Consider the following 21,369-nt stretch of genomic DNA (forward strand, 5'->3'; position numbering starts at 1 on the left):
TCTTTTACGTAGCCAGGAAGGACACTCGTCAGTAACTGGTGAGTTTCTGCTCTCAATATTTGGGCTCTGAATGCTCTTTTAACAGTTGGCCTGAGTGGGAAGCCATGGCATTGCTGAATAATGAGTACATGGAAGAGAAACTGTCTGCAATCTGAACCACAGCAATTAGAGATATTCTAGATCCAATATTACAACTCAATAAGCCTTTGGTTCTCACATAATTAAATCATCATTCAATGTCTATAACCACTTGCAAAATTTTAAACTAGCAACACAATTGTGTGAAAAAGAATTGCAAAGAAATTAACCACAATTTCCAATTTACACACAATAAAAGATTTGAGGCATTAGACGGGGTTCAAATAGCTGTGAACCATTATTGATTCACTGTACTTTAATGTTCTTTGCACGTAGATGTGTTCTTTGTAGGTTCAGGTCAAATGACTCAAAATGAACTCATAAACAGCTCATTTAATTTTTGGGAGGTTAAAAAAGGGCTCAATATCAATGCCGGGAATGTACTATTTGTAGAAGTGTAGAAGGAGAAATTGGACCATTCTGGGTGGAAAAGGGGCACAGGTATCAACTCCTGAGGGCAATTCCCTGAATCCTGAAAGATATCTAGAGACATATTGGATTGAGTGTTTTTTTGTGGCACACTTGCTGACACGTTAACAGATGTTAGGCCCTATATGTAAATCAATAGCATAAAGCCTGTTTGAGGTTCCCTCTGCTAAATTGTTCAGTGTTGAGCAGGGCAAATGTTGGTTCTATTTCTGAAATAAATTAAAATGCTAGTCCACACTCTCAGGGGATTAATTAAGGAACATCTCCTGTACACTAGGCAATACTTAAATCTCCTTTGGCCATATTATTGAGCATTGCTGACTGTCTCAGGAAATGTTTGGGACTGGGAGGAGATTTTTGCAATTCCAAACTGTCAAAGCACATATGCTCATTATGTACAATTTGTGACCACATGCAAATTGATTCTGAGGGGAAAAGCTTGAAAATCTGGAATGAGCCTATTAAATAAATTTACTTCAAGTGGCTTCAAGTGCTACTGTTAGGAGGAATGCTGGAATTTAGTTATTCTGAAAGAACTTCACCAATGTTCAGATGGTACAAATGTCTATCTTACTGCCACAGGCTTCCTATCAAAATAAGTTGTGTTTTCTGATTGCCAATAAGCTGTCTTGTGTGACATTGTTAGACAATGTAATGAATGGAGAATGAGATGCCCCACTCCAGCAAGATTTAGTCCAAGATTTATTTAACTCTTGGATCCTACATGTTGGTGTGTATACTCATACGATTATAGTCTTCTGACACAAGCTTTGGCAGTATTTCTTTTCATTAGTGAACATTGTGAAACTTCAGTCCTGACATGGAGCCTCACTAGATGGGAACTTTGGTTGTTGAACTGGCCCTGTGATATTATAGCCCTATCTCCAGTCTGTCAACCTGCTATTGAGGCTACATATTGGGAGTGAAGCATTGTAAAACAGCCCTGCACCAGATGTGGAACAGTCCAATCTGTGTCTCTCAAGCACAATGTTGGCCCTCAGTTGACATCACGGTGACTCAATAAAAATAAAAAAAAATTAAAAAAGCTACACTGTGAAGTAAAAACCAAAAGCAAAATGAAACATTTTTCCAATTTTAGCTCTATCTTTGTTATTTGAGTGCTAATTCTTGTATTCGCTGCTGTTTCACCATTGAGGGAATTGTAACTTGAGTAAACCTGGACACTAATCAGTCCCTCAGTTGCTATGGTCTTTCTCTCTTTGCATTTCTCTTTCCTTCGAGTGTGAAAGCCATTCTCACCTTCATCTGATTCTCTCTCCGTCTGTGACTCTTTTAACACATTTGCCAATGATTTTAAGCAGGCCCTCCACTGCCTTAGTCTCTCCTCTATGCTCGTCCCTCTCTCCTCGAAATATCCACACAGCGGATTCCTCTTTATGTCTTTCCTTGTGATTCCTCACTCTCTTCTCAGTTTCGTCATCACAAATCAATCTCATACACATCCCCAATTCACTGCCTGATCATTAACTTTCTTGCCAGTTCCATCTATCCACCCAGATTCCAGATGTCACAGCAGTTAGTGATAGACAACATTTGGCCTATGGCAGAACTCAAAAATGCTCCTTTTTGTAGATTATGTTTTAATTGCCTCATAAAATAGTATAACTTTGGTATAAAAAGTACAACTGTGCTGCAGTTACCCACAACTTTGGTTATGACGCAACTATAGTCAACTGTACTCAACACATTGTGATTATTTATATGTGAGTTGCTTTGCCTGCATTGCATGAGGGAGTGAAATTGTTTGTGTGTTGAGTACATTATTCCACATATAAAATTTCCAATCTTCTGCTCCTCTCCTACGATATAGGAATATTCCCTTGTGCATTACCGTTCTCACAAGAACAGTAAACTGAATTGCTATTTCTTTTGATTTGTGTTTCAATGCATTAAAAGAGCTATTCAATACATTATAACAGAAACTCTCTGTGGTGAAACCTATTAAAAATATCTGTCGCGGAATTTGGATCATCAGTGACTTGATCCCATTGTTGGAAAGTAACTATGAAATGCGATCGATCCTACACCCCATTAACCTGTACTGCACTAAATCTTAGCAAGTAGCTCCAAAGGCAGTTTTGAACCAACATCATATCTATTAAAGCAAACTAAAAGCACCAATAAATTCAAGCTAGCGTTTACAGAGGGTTTTGTCCAGATTACTGCATACACTGGCTGAGCTAAGTCACACATAGACTTCTATAAAATGTTTTACAGAAAGTGGTAGCTTTCAATAAGGGTAAGTAGGATTAGAAGTCTACAGACACTGACTTCTTTGAATTAATAATACACAACAATTTTAGCCCTTTATCACTTCCTTGTGGGTCATAATGACCGTTGGATTTTTAGCTGTTTTTCCATAGGTTCTTAACAAAAGAAATACACCATACAGCCTGTCGAGCCTCCTCAGCCATTCAATATGATCATTTTTTTCATTCATTCATGGGATGTGGGCATTTATTGCCCGAATTGCCCTTGTTCAGAGGGCATTGAAAAGGGAACCACATTGCTGTGGGTCTGGAATCACTTGTAGATTTCCTTCCCTAAAGGACATTAGTGAACCAGATGGGTTTTTACAACAATTGTTTCATGGTCATTATTAGACCTTTTTAAATTCCACAGATTTTTATTGGCTATGGTGGGTTTCAAACATTCCCATGGGTCTCTGGATTACCAGTCCACTAACAATACCACTACACCATCACCTTCCCATGTCAGACTCCACTTTCCCTCCCACTTCCCATATCCTTTGATTCCTTGAGAGACCAAAAATCTGTCTATCTCAGCCTAGGCAATGATGGAGCATCCACAACGCTCTTCAGAAATTTCTCCCCATTGCAGTCCTAAATGATCAGCTCCTCACCCTGAAACTGTGCCCCCTTGTTCTAGATTCCCAACCAGGGAAACAACGTCTCAGTATATACTCTGTCAAGCCCCTTCATAATCTTGTATGTTTCAATTAAATCACCTCAGGTAGGAAACTACAAAGGAATATAGATAAAGTGAGCAGGTAAGGGTCTAGCAAATGGAGTATAATGTGGGCAAATGTGAAATTGTCCATCCTGGCAGGAAGAATAAAAAAGAAGCATATTATCTAAATGGTGAGAGATTACAGAGCTCTGAGATTCAGAGGGATCTGGGTGTCCTGGTGCATGAATCACAAAAGACCAGTATGCAGGTACAGCAAGTAATTGGGAAAGCTAATAGAATGTTATCATTTATTGTGAGGGGAATTGAATACAAAAGTAGAGAGGTTATGCTTTGTTTATACGGGCCATTGATGAGACCACATCTGGAGTACTGTGCCCAGTATTGGTTTCCTTATTTAAGGAAGGATATAAATGCAATGGAAGCAGTTCGGAGAAGGTTTACTAGACCAGTACCAGGAATGGGCGGGTTGTATATACGGAAAGGTTGGCTAAGCTAGGCTTGTGTCAACCGGTGCTTAGAAGAGTAAGAGGCGACTTTGAAACATATAACATGCTGAGGGGTCTTGACAAGATGGATGTGGAAAGGTTGTTTCCTCTTGTAAGAGAATCTAGGACTAGAGGTCACTTTAAAATAAGGGGTCACTCATTTAAGACAGAGCTGAGGAGAATTTTTTCTCTCAGAGGGTCATGAGCCTTTGGAACTCTCTTCCTCAAAAGGCATTGGTAGCAGAGCCTTTAAATACTTTTAAGGCATAGCTAGATAGATTCTTGGCAAACAAGGGGATGAAATGTTATTGGGTGTAGACGGGAGGTTACAATCAGATCAGCCATGATCTTACTGAATGGTGGAGCAGGCTCAAGGGGCCAAGTGGCCTACTCCTGCTCCTAATTCGTATGTTTGTCTTTCATTCTTCTAAACCCCAGAGAATATTGATCCAACTTACTCAGCCTCCCTCTCATCATAGGACAACCCTAGCATCCCAGGGACCAATCTAGTGAACCTTTGCTGTAATATCTCCAATGCAAGTATATCTTTCCTTAAAAATGGAGACAAAATTGCATACAATGTTCTAGGTGTGGTCTCACCAAAGCCCTGTACAACTGTAAGAAGACTTCTTTCTTCTTGTATGCTAATTCCCCTGCAATAAAGGCCAACATCTCATTTGCTTTCTTAATTGCTTGGTGTACCTGCATGCTAACTTTTTGTGTTCCATGTATGAGTGCACCCAAGTTTCCCTGAACATCAGCTTTTGTAAGTTTCACGCCTTTTAAAAATACTCTGCTTTTTCATTCTTAGAGCCAAAATGAATAACCTCACACTTCCCATATTATACTCCAACTGCAACCTTGTTGCCCATTCACTCAACATATCTACATCCCTTTGCAGCCCCCTCGTATCCTCCTCCTCTTTGCATTCCCACCTGGCTTTGTATCATCAGCAAACTCAGATATATTACTATCTCTTTCTTTGTCTAAGTCATTAATATAGATTGTAAATAGCTGAGGCTCCAGCACTGATCCTTGCGGCATTCCACTAGTCACAGCCTGCCAACTTGAAAATGTCCCATTTATCCCTACTCTGTTTCCTGTCTGTTTACCTATCCTCTGTCCATCCTAATATATCACCCCCAACTCCATGAGCCCTTAACTTGTGCATTAATCTAGCATGTAGCACCATATCAAATGCCTATTGGCAATCCGAGTAGACGACATTTATTGGTTCCCCTTTAACTACCTTGCTATTTGCATCCTCAAAAGACTAATAAATTTGTCAAACATGATTTCCATTTTGTAAATCCAGGTTGACTTGTTCTAATCATGCTCTGCTTTTCTAAGTGTATTGTTAAGCCTTCCTTAAGAATAGATTCCAAGCACTTTCCCGATGATTAATGTCAGACTAAGTGGCTTTTGGTTCCATGTTTTCTCTCTTTATCCTTTCTTGAATAGTGGTGTTACATTTCCTAACAATCTAAATCTAGAGAACTTTAGAAAATCATTGCCAGCTCATCCTTTATCTCTGCAGCTATCTCTTTTAAAACCTAGGATATAGTAACATCAGGCCCTTGAGATTTGAGTTTCACCAGCACTTTTCCTCTGCTGATATTAATTATCTTAATTTCTTCACTCTTATTAGTGTCTAAGTTATCCGCTACTTCTGGTCAATAACTTGTGTCTTCTGCTGTGAAGACATCCACAAAATATTTGTTCAAAATCTCTGTCATTTCCTCATTCATCATGATAATTTCTCTTGTCTCTGATTCTAAGGGACCAACATGTGCTTTAGTCACTCTCTTCCTTTTTATATACTGTAAAAGCTCTGACAATCTGTTTTTATATACTTGGCTAGTTTGCTCTCATATTCTATTCTTTTCCTTTTTAATAACTTTTTGGTGGCCGTTTGCTGGTTTCGAAAACACTCCCAATCCTCAGGCTTAGTATTATTCTTACAACATTATTAGCCTCTTCATTTAATCTAATGCTATCCCTAACCTCCTTAGTAATCCAACAATGACCTTTCTTCCTGAATTTTTGTTTTTCAATGGAATACATTTCTGGTCAGCATTTGAATTGTTTCTTTAAATGTTTCCCACTGCTTATTTACTGCTATACCTTCTATGCTATTTATCCAATCCGCCGTAGCCCATTCTTCCCTCATACATGTGTAATTGTCTTTGCATAAATTCAAGATCCTTGTAAGGAACCGGAGTATGACATTTTCAACTTAACATGGAATTCAATTGTATTGTGATCACTATTTCCCAGTGGATCTTTTACTATGACATTACTAATTAACCCCATCTCTTTGCACAATACTACATCTAAAATGGCTTTATCCCTAGTTGGTTCCACAACATATTGCTTTAGGCACAAAAGGATTCGACAAACTTACCTTCCAAACCACCTTTTCCAATTTGATCAGTCCAGTCTATATGAAGATTAAAGTCTCCCTCATCTATTACACTGTCTTTGTTACAGATTTCTTGTTTAATGCTCTGCGCAATTGGGTTTTAACCTACTCCCACCAGTGTTTCCTGACGCTCACTATTCCAAATCTCCATCCTACTTCCTGATTCTCTGAGCCAAAATCATTTCTGATTAATAACCTATGTCATCCTTTATTATCAGGGCTATTTCTTCTCCTTTTCCATGCTGGCTGTCTTTTTGAAATGTTCTGTACTCTGGAATATTTATTTCCCAGCCTTGGTCACCCTAACCATGTCTCTGCAATGGCGATTAGATCTAAATAATTTATCTCTATCTGTGCCACCAGTTCATCTATCTTACTGCAGATGCTCTGCACATTCAGATAACGTGACTTCAATTTTAATTTTTTTACTAATGTTCCCTATATCAACCTTACTCTCTGATGCATTATTACTATTAAACTCTCCGTTCCTTCCTGTCCCACTCAGCTTGTCTTTAACCACATCGATATACTTTTCTATGGTTTCAACCTTTACCTTTGGATTTCTAAATCTCCCTTTACCTGAACCCTCCTCCCCCTCTGTTAATTTAAAGCCATTTTTCCCTCTGACCATATTGCTGGTGCAATTTCATGTTTGTATGCTCTCTCCCATCCTGTCACACCATTACCTTTTCTAACAGCTTGATAGTACGGACCTTGCGTTTGCTGAAAAAAAGAGATGTTTTTGTCGAAGCTTTTTGTCTTGCACTCATCAGGACAATTCGCAAGAAAATAACAATGTCAGGGGAAACACCATTTCTCCATTACCATTTCTCTACCCTGCACTATTGCCTCGTAATTTCTCTTTAACTTTCTAAATTTCCCCTCACAAGAACCCTCCTACATACACGACTTGGCAGGACACTGGTCCCAGCGAGGTTTCGATGAAGACCATACCAATCTCCCTCTTTCCCCAGTACTGGTGCCAGTGCCCCATGATTCTCTCACACCAATCGTTCAGCCATGCATTCAATTTTCAGGTTCTTATTTACCTTATGCCAATTTGCTTGTGGCTCAGGTAGTAATCCATAAATTATTACCTTTGTGGTTCAACGTTTAAATTTAGCCCCAACTGCTCAAACTCCCTTGGCAGAACGTTTTTCTTAGTCCGACTTATGTTGTTGGCACCCACGTGGACCACAACAACTGGATTCTTCCCCTCCCACTCCAAGTTCCTCTCCAGTCCGGAAGATATGACCTTAACCCTGGCAATGGGCAGGCAACACAGCCTTCGGGATCACGCTCTCGGCTGAAGAGGACAGCATCTATACACCTAACTATACTGCCCACTGCTACAAGTACATTCCGTTTTACCCCTCCCACTTAAATAGCTCCCTGCACCAATGTTCTGTGGTCAGTTCGCTCATCCTCCCTGCAATCTCCACTCTTATCCACACAAACTGCAAGAACCTCGAGCCTGTTGGACAATTTCAAGAGCTGAGTTCCTCCATTGCTACCTTCTGGGTCCTCATATCTGCCTCACTCACAGGCACAGTCTCCTGTCCCTGAATTCTGACCAAACCAGAAGCACCTAGCCTAAGGAGTGTGACTGCCTCCTGGAACAATGTATCCAGGTAATCTTCCCCGTCCTTGATGCATCACAGTGTCTGAAGCTCAGATTCCAGGTCACCAACGTGGACCTGAAGTTCCTCAAGCTGCAGACGCTTACTGCAGATGGGGCTGCCATGGATTAATTTCAAGAAGAATTTTGTAATATTTTTGGGACCAACAAGGATGCCATTCTGGGTGACCTCATTGCTGTTTTATCTTGGGTTTCTTTCCTTATCCTCTCTTCCACTGGAGGCTTTGACACAGGTTAAGTATAGTTGATTTTGGATATAGCAGCCCTCTGCTGCCTCTCCATCCCTCATGAATGTCCTGGACTATGAGTGTTGGGTCTTTTTTAAAGGCAGAATGCATAACCAAACTCTCTTGTTTGTAGCAACAGGATTGGAAATCGTTGACCTCCAAAAGACATCCTCAGGCACAGTGAGACCAACTGGGCATCGTTCTCCCAGGACCTATTGATATACCTAAAGAGCCCACAATGTTAAGGATGCCTGGAAAATCCAACAGTTTGTCTGGTAGGTTCCCATGTTTCAGAGCTGGAGGTGGACACAGCTTCTTATGATGTTTTCCTGTGACACTTTTATGGTCAAAGCAAATTCAGTAGCAGCCACTTATAAATTCAGCCATATATAAATGCAGTGGCTACAAGAGCAGATCAAAGGGTAGGAATTCTGTGGCAAGTAACTCAACTCCTGACTCCACAAAGCCTGTCCACAATCTACATGGTACAAGTCAGGAGTGTGATGGAATACTCTCCACTTGCCTGGATGAATGCAGCTTCAACAACACTCAAGAATCTTGACACTGTCCAGGATAAAGCAGCCTGCTTAATTGGCACCCCATCTGCAAACATTCACTCCCACCACCACTGACGCACAATGGCAGCAGTGTGTACCATCTACAAGATGTACAGCAGGAACTCATGAAGCCTCCCTCGACAGTACCTACTAAACCCACAACCACTATCATCTAGAAGGACAAGGGTAGCAGACACTTAGGAACAGCACCACCTCCAAGTTCCCCTCCAAGCCACTCACCATCCTGACTGGGAAATATACCGCCGTTCCTTCACTGTTATTGGATCAAAGTCCAGGAACTCCCTTCCTAACAGCAGTATGGATGTACCAACGCCTCATGGACTGCAGCGGTACAAGAAGGCAGCTCACCACCACCTTCTCAAGGGTAATTAGGAATGGGCAATAACTGTTGGCCCAGCCAGTGAAGCCCACATCCCGTGAATGAATAAAAAAAACCATAAACATGTCCACCATCAAGCTGACTGGCTCAAACTCTCCTGTGCCTCTGTGCGATACAATCAAAGTGCTTTGTTGTTTTGGCTCCTTCAAACTAATGCAATAAAAGTGGCACATACAGAATACCTTACTTGGAATGCTTTGCACTAATTAGAGTTTGTGGAGGCTGCAGGAAGGAGGACAGGATTGTGAGTTTGGAGCGATGAAGGCACAAAGGCATGGGTGGAGGTAGGCAATGTTGCAGTGGTGGCAAAAAGGAGTAAATGTGGTACAGAAGACATGGGATCTGAAGCTAAGCTCAGAACACCAAGTTATGCCAACATAGCAAAGTATTCCAATGTGCCTCATGGAGTTGGGGGGGGATGGACACTGAACTGGAAACAGGGGAGACATAGGCAAATGACCAAAGGTACGGTTGATTAAATTTATTTGCAAAGGATTTTTTGTAGCTAGGGCAAGATGTAGCAAGGTACAGGGCTTTTGGAAGAGAATTTCTGTGGTGAATGAAGTCAGTGCTGCAAGTCAAACTCTTCTGTACCATTGCTGAACTAACTTAATGTACCTCATATCTGTAGGATAAGGAAGAGCTGTGCTTTAGTTAGAAAAATAAAATAAATTGCCTTGTCATTGGTAATGTGAGCTTCATCCATTCTTAGCCACATGAGGTGAGCATTGCTACAGGGGAAATAGTGACATGAATTCATAATTTTTCCTTAGTATCAGTCGTGGACTGAGGCAGAAGATACTCAGCCAACCCACACTTTCTTCATTCAAGATCCTCAATGGCAAAAAGGACTCAGAGCTAAGAAATGACTGGAAGTTCTCACTAAAACAGAAAATACAAGAAAAAGATTTTAACAGCAGTTATTATGTATTTTGCCTCACCTATTTTCAACCATTCCCCCCTGTCCTTACCCTTATACAATTCTCAGTAATTACCTGATCCTCTAATTCCAGCCTCTGAACATTCCTGATTTTAATCACTCCACCATAAGCAGCCATACCTTCAGCTGCCTAGGCCCTAAACTCTGGAATTCTCTTCCTAAACCTCTCTGCCTCTTTTTCCTCTTTTCAGACATGCCTTAAAGCCTTCTTTGACCAAGATTTTAGTCATCTGCCCTAATATCTCTTTACATGCCTTGACGCCAAACTTTGCTTTATAATGCTCCTATGAAGCATATTTGAATGTTTTTATTTTGTTAAGGGTGTTATATGAGTACAAGTTGCTGTTGTTGTCAGTTATCATATGACCAATTCCACATTCATTTTCCAGCTTGGGTTCTCCCAACACCGTTTATTAATTTTCTGTGAATAATGATGAAGAAATAGAAGGGCAAACCTGCACCTCCTGTGAACCTCTGAATGGTGAGAGCGAAGTGACTGGGTTAGTGAGCTGTGATCTTAGTAATTACCCTTTTATCACTGGATATCACACAAGAGTTCCAAATGGGCTCACTGGCATACACCCATGTCCTTTTAAAAAGGATGGGAAAATATTGCACTGTCAGGCTAAACTATAAATCAAATTTATTTGAAAGCATTAAGATTACACAAAAGCAAAATTAATAAAGCAAAACCATGTTAGACTTACAAATTATTTTTTTATTTTAAAACCAAACTCATCAGAATCTGAATTCCATTTCAGCATTTTTAAATGGAGTTCTTTAATGATCTTTTATATTGGTATAGGCCTCAATAGTTACATAGTTATATCTCACCACCATAACTCGGACACATGGCTGAACTGAGTGAAATAAAAATTAGTAGCTTGCACAGAACTTATTGGCAAGAGAATCCTTTCATGACACAGATATTGAGGTATTAATTAGTTTCGTCCCAGGATATCGCCCTCATGGATCTGACATTTACAGGTAAAAATTATGTCCTCTTTTGTAGTAGCAATTTGCATATATACAGCACTTCATAGCAAGGGGAATAAACAATACTATTAACATATCCTTGACTCCTCTCTGCGAATTTAGCTGAGCTATTGATCGCACTAATTAACACCCCCGCTGGAAGTGGTTTGTAAATTCTGTACCTCGGGTCCATGGTGGCAGACAATCTGTCTCTTGATGCAGAACTCAATACATGCAAGGGGAAAGCATCCAGCATCTTTGGCCGACTCATGAAATGTCCATGGAATAACATCAATCCGACTCTTAGGGTCAAGATGCTGGTTTATGGGGCCTGTGCTCTCAGTGCCTTGTTATATGGCTGTGAAGCATGGCTGACTTACAGTATCAAAGGAAAGAAGCTCAACAACTTTCATCCTCGCTGTTTGCGGCACATTCTGGACATCTCATGGAAGGGCAAAATCACGAACGTGGACAGTCCTCTCAATGGCAAAGCTCCCAGCTGTGTTGGCACTCACCAAGCAGAGGCTGCTTCGCCGACTCTGGCACGTTCTCAGGATGGAAGAGGGCAGCATCCCTGCGGACGCTCTATATGATCAGGTAACCAGAGCCAGAAGACCAATAGGATGCTTAAAGCTCTGCTACAAGGATACTTAAAAGTGTGATATGAGGGCCCTAAACATCACTTCTTGCACCTGGGAGACACTAACTGACAACAGAGGAAAATGGAGACCTTGCCTGTGGAGCCAGTGTGCACCAGCATGACGATCAGTGGCTACAGCGGCTTGGCAACAGGCGCCAAGACCAAAAACAAAAACCCACAAGCACACCTGATAACCACTTCACATGCAGCATGGGTGGCAGAACCTGCTTCTCACCAATTGGTCTCTTTAACCATCAGCAAAAGTGTACCATGTGAAGCTACACCAAACCCAAAGGATTCCATGTGCTGCACCATCCATTCTATGCAGATGGATATTGACAATTGTCCTACATAACATGAGCTGTCCACAGACAGTACTGCATACTTACTTAACCCTTACAGCCCAAGGTCAAGGTGACCCCTTCTGAATGATGCTGATTGTTACAGTTACACTTCAAAATATCTCAGCCTAAAAACCTCACATCAACAATACTGCACTTTCTAATATAAAACAGCGCGAAAAGCTGCATCTGTTATAGTTTCAGCATCTCATAATGCGGCACTTTAATGCTTCAATATGACCCACCACCTCACTATCCTTCCAAAAGGAAATGACTGCTCTCTGATGGTTTAGTAGGTAAATGCACTATGTAGGGTAGGTCTCTGACCTGGTTCATTTCATACCTCTAATGCTGAGGTAGTTATTTCAATCATTGGCAACAATTGGGCTGTTACAATTGACCTCATTTTTCCACACTAGGGACGGGACAGGGGAATCAGCCAGTGTTCCTGTTTTTAACCATTACACCATTGGCCCCCAACTGGAAAGTGCATGTCTATGGATATAAGTGTGAGAACATGTCAGGCAAGAAGACGTTTGGACTTACGATGCCCTATATGGTCAAACAGCCCATCAATTCTCATTGTATAGGCTCACATGTGAAGAATAACACGTGGCCAGTGTAGCTTGGGAGAAAAATGGTGACTATGGACCTATGATTTCCAGAATTCTCCGCCACTGGGGTCATAACTGGGTCAGCTGTTGACTTAATGATAGAGGTTGATTGCCATCATGAATCAACAGCTCCATTATCATTGTACTAGGATGGCACACGGTGAACTGGATGGATCTTGGTCTTTCCTCATTCAGCAATTCTTATCATGCAAATAGTCATTTGTACAAAGTCCCCCGAGACAGCCAGCCCATTGGAATTAAGAGCGTTGTTGGGAGAGGGAATGGGGCAGGGCTGGGTGTTAAGAAATAATTAGCCTTTAATTCAATTCGGAGTATTACTATTGCCGACAACACCCCCCCCCCCCCACCACCCCACCACCTCTCACTCCCCCTCCCTCCCCTTTCTGCATTGTGGCTCAGGCTTTTTTCAGCCTGATTTAAGGAAGTTTCTTACCAAATTGAAGCATTGGTGCCAGTGCAGAGGCAGTGCAGATTGAACACCAGTGAGGAACCAAGAATATGTCAAAATGGAAAATCAGAAAACAAGTCTGCTCACTTGCACAGCTTGCTTTTATTGTGGCCTTGTTGCTGAATGCGCATTATTGAACTCCCAGCTTCAGGCTTTAATTGTTTGCTTCTATTTCGCCCACAGACAGCTAAATAATCCCTTATAATCCCTCGTAAAGAAAATTATTGGAACCACGAACAAGAGAAATTGCTGGTTTCATGTGAAAATGCAAATTTAAGATGCACTCACAGATGAAAGCTCTATGCTATAACATTGTATGCAAAATGCAAGAATTACAGATTGCTAAATGTGGCTGGTGTTAAAACATGCATCCAAAATCAAAACTCAGGAGGGACAATCCACACAAAAGCTATGGAGAGAGTCAATGGCTTTACATCTTGAGAACAATGCACTATAAAACTGTTCCCCAACATCGATCTTTTTTTAAATTGCGATTTCAGTTGCATGTGGATGCAGAAACTGAAAGATTTTTAACATAGTCTTTCCCTGCCCTGTCTTTGAACCTCAGGCATTTCACCACAGAATACATGCATTTTCCAGCAAGGTTAGCTCATAGCAATTCAGCCCTGCACCAAATAACATGCAAGGATGCTTCAGGCATGACAGGATCGGCACGCTCTAAGGCACTTACACAGTTAAAAGTAGCTTCAGTGAAGTTTGCTCAGTCTGCTCAGCAAAGTGCTTGAAGCATGTAGTGGACATCTGCCTTCCTCCGCACACAGCATCCCATGGCCCTGGCCGGATGTGCTGCTGCAATGGAGAACGATGCCTTAGCACCACAGTTGCTTCTCTCCTCCAGCAACAGCTTGCAATTTAGTCACACTGGTGATGTTGAAAAGCTATTCATGCTGAGGGGTGAAGGGCAGAGTGAAAAAAGTGCTGGGGGTAAAAGATGACATGCACGTCGATCACATCCAGGGCCACCCCTTTTCAGCTCGTGGGATGGTTCAGTCCGTTTTGCTTGCTTTTCTCTCTCCTCCTAATCCCATTACAGCCAAGTGGCAGGGCACGTTCCCGTGCAGCGGCAGTAATCACTCAGCTGCTGCACGCAATGGCAAACGGGGGGGGTGCTTCGTCAGACAAACTGAGCCTGCCTTACCTACGTTCTGCCTGAGAAGACGAGCCCTTCTGGAGAAAGCCTCCATGCTCACACACACACACACACACACACACACAGCTCATTCAGTCAGCAGCAGGCACGCCATTCATTTGAGGTAAAGCTGATACATTGGAACTGTCGAGACAAAACAAGGATTCAAGCATAGCGGGAGCTTTCTTGATTCATTGAGGCCAGACCCACACAAACACAAAGCTCAAGGAGCGAGTCTGAAAAGGATCAGAACCCACCCACTCCCTATTCTATTTGACCTAAAAAGAATCCCTTACATCCACTGCATGCCAGCAGATCATCAATATACACGATCAATGCCTTTACAGTGATGTAAGTTTGACTGTTCACTCAGCCTTATATCCACAATGATAAGCCTTTTAAATGCTTCAGCACCACAGGCCATCTTACTGTTTATGTCCACACCAGTTAGCCTGGCCACTAGACAGAACTGCATCAGACTGTGACTGTGTACACCAGCACCAAACATCACGGGTCCCATTATCCAGTGTTCTCAGCTTCTATTTAAAAAGCTTAATTGGAGCAAACATCAGAGCCAAAGAGTAGCCTACCCTGACCCAACTAAGCTCTGTTGCACTCTGGCATTCCCTACTGTGCTATTGTCCAATTTTTTTTTGTTCATTCTTGGAATGCGGCTGTCACTGGCTAGGCCAGCATTTGTTGCCCTTCCCTAATTACCCTTCAGAAGGTGATGATAAGCTGCATTCTTGAACTGCTGCAGTGCATCCGGTGCAAGTAGAGCCACATTGTTATTAGGGAGGGAATTCCAGGTTTTTGACCCAGCGACAGTGAAGGAATGGTGATATATTTTCAAGTCAGGATGGTGAGTGACTTGGAGGGGAACTTGCAGATGGTGGTTTTCCCATGTGTCTGTTGCCCTTGTCCTTCTAGGTGGTAGATGTCATGGGTTTGGAAGGTGCTGTCAAAGGAGCAATGGTGAGTTGCTGTTGCACAGCTTATAGATGGCACAAGTGGCTGCCACTGTGTGCCAGTGGTGGAGGGGGTGCATTTTTAAGGTGATGCATGGGGTGCGGATCAAGCAGGCTGCCTCGTCCTGGACGGTGTCGAGCTTCTTGAGTGTTGCTGGAGTTGCACTCATCCAGGCATCACTCTGTCGAAGGGTCATGAGGACTCGAAACGTCAACTCTTTTCTTCTCCGCCGATGCTGCCAGACCTGCTGAGTTTTTCCAGGTAATTCTGTTTTTGTTTCACTCCTGACTTGTGCCTTGTAGATAGTGGACAGGCTTTGGCGAGTCAGTTACTTGCCGTTGAATTCCCAGCCTCTGACCTGCTCTTGTAGCCACAATATTTATATGGCTGGTCCAGTTAAGATTCTGGTCAATGGTAACCCCCAGGATGTTGATGGTATTTGATGCTAATTTACTGGATCTAGATTTCTGCGGTTGTATCACCTTGGCAACTGGCACAGCGATGCGTTCTCTGTTTTCACAACCTTTTACGTTTTTCTAGGCAGAGACTCTTGTTGCACAGCTTAGGAAGTCCCGTTTCCATGGATGGTCATGCGGGCATAGGGTAAACCAGTAAATTGCCTTCCTGACCTCCATGGCCTAACTTCCAGGCTTAGGTGGCCTTGTGGGGGGGAGCTCCCTTATCCCCAGTGTGAGGACAGCCATCTTTATTTTGATTTCTCCAGCTGGCCAGAGTTCTCCCTGTACACCCAGATTGATTTTTAAAATGGGAGGCTAAGCATGGCCTTTTCCAAGGGTCAGGATGCAAATGGGATGTTGGCGGCAGTGACCATCTATGGCTTCCCCCCACAATCCTTATAGGCATCTTAGGGAAGATGGCTCCCAAGTTGGCCACCCTTCCATCATCAATTACAAACCTCAACCACAGGATTTGCTGTTGCTCTGGAGGTTCAGCGCAGTTATGTATGAAAGAACTTGCTCCTTTGGTGAGTTTGGGGTGTACCAAAGTGCTTCACATCCAGTGAAGTGCATTTAAAATATAGTCACTGTTGTAATGGAGGAAACACAGCAGCCAAATTGCACAGCATTATCTCTCACGAACAGCAATGAGATAGAGACATCCTGGGTCAGCACAAGCAGGATTAAGACCTCAGCCAAAAGGACTTCACACCTTATTCATCTGCCCAGCAACTGATTCCCTGTGCACAGGGTAGAAAATAACCCTATCCTGTAAGATTATTTTCAGCCGCCATGGAGATGCTGTCAAGGGGATCATTCCAAATGAAGTTCCAGCTATGCAGGAAGACTGTGACTGGTTACAATGCAAGGGTATCAGCTCTCCCTGAAGTCCCAGCATTATCCCTAGGTTTTCCAAATTGCTTTGCATGTCAAACTGGTTCTTGATGGGAAATTACACGCATCTGGCATCCATGAGTGAAAACAAAGATCTTCTCCTGACCTAGGAAGGACTTGATGGAAAATGTTCCACAGGCACACATGAACCAACTTGTTGTGCGTGCCTTGATGGGATAGTTGGATTGGACCAGCAGGTGAAAACAAGTGGTATGTCCCTGAGGCATGGGCCTTTTAAACAGCCTGCCTCAGCGCCCGCAGTCTCTGTGGTTCCCTCTGCACTGTTTCCAGGGGCAGCAGGCCAGACTTCCATGAACACCCACGCCTTCCCGCAACACAGCCTCTTCCCCAGAATGTAGAATCCAAATACCTGGGGCACTTTCTCCCGAGTCGGGTTTGTGAAGTCGGGAATTTTCCTGACTCGAGAGTGAAAATTCAGCCCATCCTTCCCCACCATGATTTGCCAGGAAAGGCTTTAGTCAGCTTTATAGAATGACATAGAATTTACAGCGCAGAAACAGACTGTTCTGCCCAACTGGTCTCTATCAGTGTTTTTTACTTCACATTAGTGTCCTCCCACCCTACATCATCTCACCCTATCAGCACAGCTTTCTATTCCTTTCTCACTCATGTACTCATCTAGCTTCTTCTTCAATGCATCAATGGTGTTTGCTGCAACAGCAAAGTGTGGTAGTGAGTTCCACAATCTAACCACTCCCTGGGCAAAGAAGTTTCTCTTGAGCTCCTTACTGGATTTAGTAGTGACTATCTTATATTTAGGAGCTTTAATTTTTAACTTCTCCATAAGTGGAAACAGCTTTACTATGTCTATTACATCGAACACCTTCACAATTTTCAGGACCTCTATGAGGTCACTTCTCAGCCTTCTCTTTTCTAGAGAAAGGAGCCCAGCTTGTTCAGTCTTTGTTGATGGTTATAACTTTTCATCTCTGATTTCACTCTTATAAATTTTTTTGCACCTTCACTAATACCTTTATATCCCTTTTGTAATGTTGTGACCAGAATTGTGCAAAGCACTCTTGACTGGAGCAAATCAATTTGTTAAAAGAAAAATACTGCGGATGCTGGAAATCTGAATCAAAAACAAAAATTGCTGGAAGTCTCAGCAGGCCTGACAGTATCTGTGGAGAGGAAGACAGAGCTAACGTTTCGAGTCTGTATGAATCTTCATCAGAACTCAATTATGTTAGTCAGCCAATTCATAAACTATTATAAATTGGATCCAATGTAGCTTATAGCCTTAGGCTAAATGTAGCATCTAACTCAAGATCCCACACTGTCTAAAGTCGTTGGGAACATGCCCTTAGCTTCCTTGTTTTCCAGATGTGAAGTTCCAAATCAGTTTGAAACTTTAAAAAAAAACTATCAATATTCGGAAGGCTTTTGATAAAGTTCCACACAGGAGGTTAGTGAGCAAAATTGGAGTATTTGGGATTGCGGGTAATATACTGCCTTGCATTGAGAATTGGCTAATGGACAGAAAACAGAGAGTAGGAATAAACAAGTCATTCTTGGGTCGGCAGGCTATGACTAGTGGGGCACTGCAATGATCAGCAATTTACAATCTATATCAATGATTTGGATGTGGGGACCAAGTTCACTGATGACACAAAACTAGGTGGGAATGTGAGTTGTGAGGAGGATACAAAGAGACTTCAAGGGGATTTAAGCAGGCTGAGGGAGAGGGGAAGAACATGGCAGATGGAATAAACTGTAGAAAGATGTGCAGTTACAGAAATGCTGAGTATTTCTTAAATGGTAAGAGATTGAGAAGTGTTGATATCCAAAGGGATCTGGGTGTGCTTGTTTATAAGTCACTGAAAGTACACATGCATGTGCAACGAGCAATTGGGAAGACAAGTAATATGTTGCCCTTTATTGCAAGAGGATTTGAGAACAGGAGTAAAGAAGTCATGTTGCAGCTGTGTAGAGACTTGGTGAGACCACACCCTGGAATATTGTGCACTTGGTTTTCTTACCTAAGGACGGATATACTTGCCATACAGGAGGTGCATTGAAGGTTCACCAAAGTGATCCTTGCAACGGTGGAATTGTCCTATGCGGAGATTGGGCCTATGTTCTCTAGAGTTTAGTAGAATGAGAGATGATCTGATTGAAACATACAAAACTCGACAGGGTAGATGCAGGAAGGATGTTTCCCCTGACTGAGGGGTCTAGAACTAGGGAACACAGTTTCAGAATAAGAGCTTAGCCATTTAGGACAGAGATGAGGAGGAATTTCTTCACTCAGAGGGTGGTGAGTCTTTGGAATTCTCTACCCCAGAGGGCTGTGGAGGTTCAGTTATTGAGTATGTTCGAGACAGGGATCGATAGATTTCTAGATATTAAAGATATCGAGGGAAATGGGGATAGTACAGGAAAACGGCATTAAGGTAGAAGGTCAGTCATGATCTAGTTGAATTGCGGAGCAAGCTCGAGAAGCCAAATGACCTAATACTGCTCTTATTTCCATGTTCCTATTTTGAATGTGCATCAAAGACTACTAGCAGCACATACAGTACAAGAATGAACAGATATACTTAAGGCTGCACTAGCCCTTTTTACAACTATCCACGTTTCAATTTCAGGTCAATTTCATTACATACAATAAATGTAAATTTGAGCTGCTAGCCACCTCTGTGCATCCCAATGACATCGTGAATAGACTATTGCAACAAATCTGCTCTAAGTTATTAGCTGTGAGAAATACCTCTGCAACCCATTCATGAATTAAATGCTGGTGGGTTATACAGGTCTTCTCACTTGTGGAGCTAACTGGATACCTGCTTGCTCCTTATTCACGATGTGGCTAAACAAAAGGAAATGCATTGACTTAAATCCTGGAATTTAGAGAGGTACTGAGTCTCATTTAAATTCATCAAATACTAAGATAGCAAATTATCATCCACAATTTTTAAAAATTAGTTCATGGATTGTGGGCTTCGCTGGCTGGGCCAGCATTTATTGCCCATCCCTAGTTGCCCTTGAGAAGGCGGTGGTGAGCTGCCTTCTTGAACCGCTGCAGTCCATGTGGTGTAGGTACAACCACAGTGCTGTTAGGAAGGGAGTTCCAGGATTTTGACCCAGTGACAGTGAAGGAACAGCAATATATTTCCAAGTCAGGATGGTGAGTGACTTGGAGGGGAACTTCCAGGTGGTGGTGTTCCCATTTATCTGCAGCCCTTTTCCTTCTAGATGGTAGTGGTCATAGGTCTGGAAGGTGCGGCCTAAGGAGCCTTGGTGAGCTCCTGCAGTGCATCTTGTGCATCAGTGGTGAAGGGAGTGAATATTTGTGGATGTGGTGCCAATCAAGTGGGCTGCTTTGTCCTGGACGGTGTCAAGCTTCTTGTATGTTGTGGGAGCTGCACTCATCCAGGCAAGTGGGGAACATTACATCACACTCCTGGCTTGTGCCTTTCAGATGGTGGACAGGCTTTGGGGAGTCAGGAGGTGAGTTACTCGTCGCATGATTCCTAGCTCTGACCTGCTTTTGTAGCCACAGTATTTATATGGCTAGTCCAGTTCAGTTTCTGGGCAATGGCATCCCCCAGGATGTTGATAGTGGGGTTTCAGTGATGGTAATGGCACTAGCTCCCAGATGTTAGAAAGGAGGACTTTACAGGGCCGACAGGGCTGAGCTTGCTGTTGCTGTTGCTGGTGTCTAAGTTGATACCGGGTGGTCCTTCCGGTTTCATTCCTTTTTTGTGACTTTGTAGCAGTTTGTTACAACTGAGTGGTTTGCTAGGCCATCTCAGAGGGTATTTAAGAGTTAACCACGTTACTGTGGGTTTGGAGTCACATGTAGGTCAGACCAGGTAAGGATAGCAGATTTCCTTCCCTAAAGGACATTAGTGAACCAGATGGGTTTTTACAACAATCAACAGTGGTTTCATGGTCACCATTAGACTTTTAATTCCAGATTTTTATCGAATTCAAATTCCACCATCTGCTGTGGTGAGATTTAAACCCGTGTCCCTAGAACATTCCCCTGGGTCTCTGGATTACTAGTCCAGCGACAATACCACTATGGCATCACCTCTCCGTTGTAAAGCAAAAGATGGTTTGGTAAAATTTCCTGAACAAGAGAACCATGTCTGACCGACACACTCCATTATTAATGCACAACTCAGCCAGAGTCTTGTCACAAGGAGAACACTGCAATATGCCATATGTTCCTGGCTGCCCAGTGCTGCTCCACCATCAGCTTCCTGAAAATGGCATCCCAGAATAACGTTAATTCTCATGAGTTTCATGAAGGTATTGTTTTGGTACATTATTTGCCCATTAAATTCGCAATAGAAAGTTAAGTCTAGTAACTAACAGTGTAAGCACCTTTTTAATGATATGACAATTATTAATGACTGCCAATCAATCTGTCATGCCCAGAAAATGAACAATTAAATGGGAGGAATCTCATTCCTTCAGGTTGCGAATTGTTTTTTAAAAAGGAGATTTCAAAAATATCAAATTTTGCATTTTAAATCATTTTTCTTACTTTTCCTGTCAATTTTTCTCTACCTCAATCCAATCTTTCTTTCACATTTTTTTCTCTTTTTGACATTGAATTCACCCACATACTTTCTTTGCTCGATTCTCAATCCTTGAATGCCCTTGGTTAAGCAGATATAGGCTGGGATTTTCTGTGTCGG

The 21,369-nt window shown here is 42.4% G+C and overlaps 1 protein-coding gene across 3 annotated transcripts in view; it reads right to left on the reverse strand.

The window, feature by feature from the left end:
• LOC121290840 (Nance-Horan syndrome protein-like) overlaps nt 1–21,369 on the reverse strand; it is a 457,730-nt gene that overhangs the window by 160,803 nt on the left and 275,558 nt on the right. The window lies entirely within an intron of this gene.

The sequence above is a fragment of the Carcharodon carcharias genome, chromosome 18 (genome assembly GCF_017639515.1).
Source record: "Carcharodon carcharias isolate sCarCar2 chromosome 18, sCarCar2.pri, whole genome shotgun sequence".
Classification (NCBI taxonomy): domain Eukaryota; kingdom Metazoa; phylum Chordata; class Chondrichthyes; order Lamniformes; family Lamnidae; genus Carcharodon; species Carcharodon carcharias.